Source organism: Lactuca sativa, chromosome 4, assembly GCF_002870075.4.
Source record: "Lactuca sativa cultivar Salinas chromosome 4, Lsat_Salinas_v11, whole genome shotgun sequence".
Classification (NCBI taxonomy): domain Eukaryota; kingdom Viridiplantae; phylum Streptophyta; class Magnoliopsida; order Asterales; family Asteraceae; genus Lactuca; species Lactuca sativa.
The window spans coordinates 339,225,580-339,231,579 of record NC_056626.2 but is presented as its reverse complement, the minus strand read 5'-3'; positions in this window follow the sequence as shown (position 1 = coordinate 339,231,579).

The following is a 6,000-nucleotide window of genomic DNA, read 5'->3' as shown; positions in this document are numbered from 1 at the left end:
TTTCATGAACCGCATTTGGGTCCCTAAACTTGGGGGATTCAGAGAGGTAGTCATGAATGAAGCCCACAAGACGCGATACTCCATCCATCCGGGTTCAGACAAAATGTACTTAGATATTAAGCAACACCATTGGTAGCCTAACATGAATGCATAGATTGCCACCTATGTTAGCAAATGCCTTACTTGCGCTAAAGTAAAGGTGGAATATCAAAAGCCCTCGGGACTATTACAGTAACCAGTAATTCCCGAGTGGAAATGGGAGAGGATTACTATGGACTTTATGAACCAAACTACCCAAGTCATCAGATGGATTGGACACCATATGGGTAATAGTCGAAAAATTGACGAAATTCGCTCATTTCCTGCCAGTAAAAGAATCTTACAAGATGGAGAGATTGACGAGGATATACATCAAGGAAATTGTGAGACTCCACAGAGTGCTAGTGTCTATTATCTCAAATAGAGATAGTAGATTCACTTCGCGTTTTTGGCAATGACTTCAAAAAGCTCTAGGAACACATCTCGACATGAGCATTGCTTATCATCCACAAACGGATGGTCAAAGCGAACGAACTATTCAGACACTTGAAGACATGCTTTGCGCATGTGTGATAGAATTTGGGAAGTCATGGGATACCCACTTACCCTTAGTCGAATTCTCATACAACAACAATTACCACACGAGCATCAAAGTTGCTCCTTTCGAGGCATTGTATGGGCGTAAATGTAGATCACTATTGTGTTGGACTGAGGTAGGCGACACCCAGCTAGCGAAGGAACTAACATCAGACAAGACGTTAATGGGACCAGAGATCATACGTGAAACAACAAAAAAGATAGTTCAAATCAGAGCTCGACTACAAGCATCCCGCGACTGACAGAAGAGCTACGCTGATAAACGGCGAAAGCCCTTGGACTTTCAAGTCGGAGAATAGGTGTTGTTAAATGTCTCTCCCTGGAAAGGGGTTATTCATTTTGGAAGACAGGGAAAATTGAATCCGCGATACATTGGACCTTTCAAGATTCTTGCTCGAATTGGTCCAGTGGCGTATAGACTGCAGCTACCCGTTGAGCTCAGTAGTGTACACCCCGTATTCCATGTTTCCAATCTAAAGAAATTTTTATCTGATGAAACCCTCGTCATTCCTTTAGAAGAAATCAAAATCAACGAGAATTTCCTATTCGTCAAAGAACCAGTCGAAATCATGGACAGGGAGGTGAAGCGTACTAAGCAAAGTCGCTTTACGATAGTGAAGGTACGGTGGAACGCGAAGCGTGGGCCAAAATTCACATGGGAACACGAAGACTAGATGAAGCAGAAGTACCCTCACCGATTCTCACATTCTCAAATCTAGCTTTCAAAAGAATTTTGGGATGAAATTCCCTCTAACGGGGGGATGATGTCACAACTAGGAATTTTGATGCCTTGTAAACATTGAACAATGATAACAAATGTGAACCAACAATGTGAAAGCATGTATGATGCTTATTCAATAATAACAATGTGAAATTCCCTCTCAGTTGACCTGACTCGCCGAGTTGGGCCGCCAACTCGCCGAGTCCCTATTCTCACTCCTCGACCCTACTCGTTGCTACTCGTCGAGTATGGCATCGACTCGACGAGTACCCTCTCGATCCAAGAACTCAGAAAATCTTCATCCGACTCGCCGAGTCATATGAACAACTCGACGAGTTGTTCTTGAGCTTAAGAAGATTGCCTTGGACTCGCCGAGTTGTATGAACAACTCGCCGAGTCCCTCCATTACTGAGTCTACCGTCAAACTCGCTGAGTCCACTCCACTACTCACTGGTCCCACTCGACACCGCTCAAAAGGAAGAAATCGGGGACTCGCGACTCAACTCGCCGAGTCACAACCATGCAACTATTCTAAACTCGATTATGCTTGAATCCATTACATACAAATGATAGATCTGAGTCCAATAAGCTGATTTACCACGTAAAGTTTCCAACTTTACGTGTACAAACACATGAAAAAGGGAATAAAGGCTAAAAAAAGCACTTAAAAGGGTAGATCTACGGTTATGATGCAAAATAGCTCCATAAAGGCAATAGATCTGGGCTCTACAACTCCTAAATGAACAGATCTAAGGATATCTCGGCATAATAGGGCTTCCATATCAACATAAGGCTTGAGAAAAGCATCAACTAGATCTAGAGGGGGTTTTAAAGCATAAAAGGGAAGGAAATCCAAAGAATACCTCAAAGAGCTCTTGTTTTCCCTTGAATCTCTGCTCTACAATTCTTCTCCTTGCTCCTTTCTTCTTCTCCTTCTTCAAGCCTTCACAAATGCACACAAGATCACTTAAAACACTCAAGAACGAATTAGGGTTTTCTCACAACTTCTGAGGGTGAAAGAGGCGAGATTGGGGGCCATACGGTGGCTTAAATAGTGGGCAACCCAGGGATTTATGGTTTCTCCCAGACAGACAGACTCGCCGAGTCCAGAATATGGACTCGCCGAGTCCAGAATATGGACTCGCCGAGTCGCCAGCTGACACGTGCTCGAAATCCCGTCCCTACTCGGCGAGTCAGGCTATGAACTCGCCGAGTCCCTCTTGAAAAACTTCAAAATAAATACCAAGGTTGTTCGGATTTAAGTGAGTAATCAAAGTAAACAGATTCAGGTTGTTAATCAAAAGTAATCAAGGTTGTTCGGATTTAAGTGAGTAATAATGGGCGACACCTCTAAGGATCGTTCGTAGTTTTCAGTTATGACTAGTCATTATCATGCACAGTTATAACAACTCAAAAATCTTAATTAATCCAACACCACCCGAGTAATCAAAATCATTCATTGTGGCGGTATAACAATTTGAGAAATCACTGTATTTTATGTTTTTGGAAAACATCGGATTTTTTGGGGAAGTTCAACATTTTCACTTGTACGTTTAATACTAAGTTCTTCAATTATACATTTCTTTTTGAAATCATCATGCATATATATACAGATCTTCACACTTTTTTTTAACAATGGTCTTTTCAGAAAATATCGGATTTTCTGGGTTTTACAAACTACACAAATCATTTTACCACAACATATTTATGAACTCACCAACATTCCATATGTTGACCGTTTTTCAAAATAACTTGTATTCTCAGGTAACAGGTAATCCGAGCAATATGTACCAAGTATGTTCGGGTGTTTTGCTTATGAAAACTATCAAACAATTTATGTATGGATTTGTAATGTTAAAATAATGTACATGATGTGAACAATTCCAGTTGTAATATATTGATGCATGGTGATGTTTATGTTATGATTCATGTATATTCATTGTGATGATATTCAATTTAAGTCACGCGAGCCCTCGGACGTTTCCGCCGTCTGGTTGGCGGTGTGACAACAAGTTCAAAAACAGCTGAATTTCTAGTAATACTAGGAAATGACTGTTTTGTCACTTTTGTAAGCATGCATGTTTTACATTTATCAGATGTCGTATCAAAGGCTAAAATTAATCCATTTTTTGACATCTCATGCATCCTTTTAAAGTTTTCATGACCTAATATTAAATCCCAAAGCATAGATTTATCAAGATTAGAAGTAGAAGTTGGAAATGCACAATTTTGAATAGGTATTAATTTGTCAATAATATTCAAACGAAACATTCTATTACTTAAATATCCAAATCCAACAAACATTCCAACCTTAGATAAAATAAACTTATCCGACTCAATAACTTGTTTAAAACCATCAGAATTCAAACAAGTAGAACTGACAAGATTCTTGCGAATCTTGGGAACAAACAAAACAACAAATAACCTAATTGTCTTTCCAAAAGTAAGTTCAAGAGACACGACACCAAAACCACAAATAGGAATAAAATAATCGTCTCCCCTTTTCAACACTGACCCATATTCAAATGGAGTTAATGTTTCAAACATCTGTTTATCCTTGCATACATGGTTGGTTGCCCTGGAGTCGATCCACCAAGCAACATCATCATCATGTACATAGGATGATTCAGGAATGAATCAAAACATAGTAAACATAATACTGATTAGAATTATCAAAGTTATTCAAAAACTGACCCCCTTTAACTTGGGTAGAAGACCCGTTCACTTTCCCATTGGCTCCACTATTTCCAGCACCTTTGTTGCCTAAATTCACATGGCAATCACGCTTGCAATGCCCAACTTGATTACACCTCCAACAAACCAAATCTTTTCTCTTTTTGTTGGAGTTGATTGGGACATGTTCCTGCTTGTGTTTGCCATGTCCATTTTGGTTCTGATTCCTTGTTTTTTTTCAACCATATGAACCGAGGGCTGTCCAAATTCAAGTTTTCCCTTAGGTTTATCAGATTTGTCACTTTCCTTCGCACAAAGAGATTCTTCAATACGAATGTTACTAGAAAGTTGAACCAAAGACAATTCGTACTTTTGATGTTTCAAGTTATGTTTTAAGTCTTTCCAAGATGGAGGCGGTTTGTTAATGATGGTTGACACAACAATGGATTCATCCATGTTCATACGGTGCAGTTTAAACTGACCGTATATGCAACAAAGTTTATTGAATTGTTCAGTAACAGACCATGAATCGTCCATCTTATAATTGTTAAAGTCACCGATTAGAAACTTCTTCCTAGAAGAATCCCCAGGTGATATATTTCAATTCAAGGGTGTCCTACAACTCCTTTCTACACAAGTCTTCAAGGATATAAAATAAAGCATCAGACATCCCGTTCAGAATGTGACCTTTGCAGATGTAGTCATCGTTATCCCACTTCTGTCTCCTTCTTATCTCTTTAAATGTCTCAGCAACACCTTCCTCATCATCCGCTGGTTTTGGAGTAGTTAGCACGTATGTTTCTTTCAGAGTAGTCAGCATGAGGTGCATTTTCTTCTTCCAACGCCTGAAGTCGACACCTTCGAACTTCTCCAGCTTGGCAAACTTAGTGTTCATCTCGCGGATTGAGTCACCCATCTCTAGGAACATATAATATAAGTTCGATTGTTAGAAAAATAGGTTTTATAGTGGAAATCTGGATACTAACTTGGATCGTGTGAACACTTTCCGAACTGATATTTCTACCCTATGTCTGGGTTACAAAAAATTCAGCCTAGGATAATCCAAGAGGACACTTACGATTCGAGGCATAGAAATCATAAGCCAAATTGCAAAAAAAGATTCTGTGAGTGTTTGAAGAAAAACGAGAGCTAAATTTCGTGTGCTGCTTCTAAAAGGAAGAGTCGTTTATATATAATAAATGAGATTAGGGTTTCATTAGGGTTGGGCGGTCATCAGTTGCTTTGCAAGCAAATCAGGGTAATCCAGATTTTAATGAGGATTTAGGGTTTCCAGAACTGACGAATTTCGCCAGTTTTACCATAATCACTCTCAAGAATTTGTTTTTCCCATAAATTTTGTCAGCGGAACCCCAGCTAGGGGCTCTGCCCCTTGGACCGCGCTACGGGCGCTACCCTTAGACCCAACCAAAGGGTCGCCTCTCCTTCGGAAACCCCGGGCCCAGGGGCACTGCCCTCGGACCCCTGACATGTTGTCAAACGAGCTTGTAATTCGATCTTATATATGTGTGCACTCCGTACAAACCCCATACATATATTAGGTACAAATTATAAAGTCTCTTAGCTTATATGTTGTTCCAGTTACATAAAATGATATGATGACACTAAAATTACCAACAATTCGTACGTGGGTTATGTTGATTTTTAATTTCGAATAAGCTCTTGTTTGATTATAAAAAGCATTTGAAAAGAACTTTATAGGATTTTGTTGTTTCTAATTCTTTGTTTTGGATTATAGCCAGGAAGGCTAAATGTAGTCTTAATTAGGTTGGGTGGTTACGAAATCGTAATATAGCTATTTCCTATATGTAATTTCTAGATCTTTGCTAATTAGTGTTCATGATATGGTCCAAATATAATAGTAGTACTAATATTTAACTAACTGCAAATTAATGATTATCGATTAAAAAACTAGTTTGCTAATTTATATATATAAGATTAAAATAATAAAA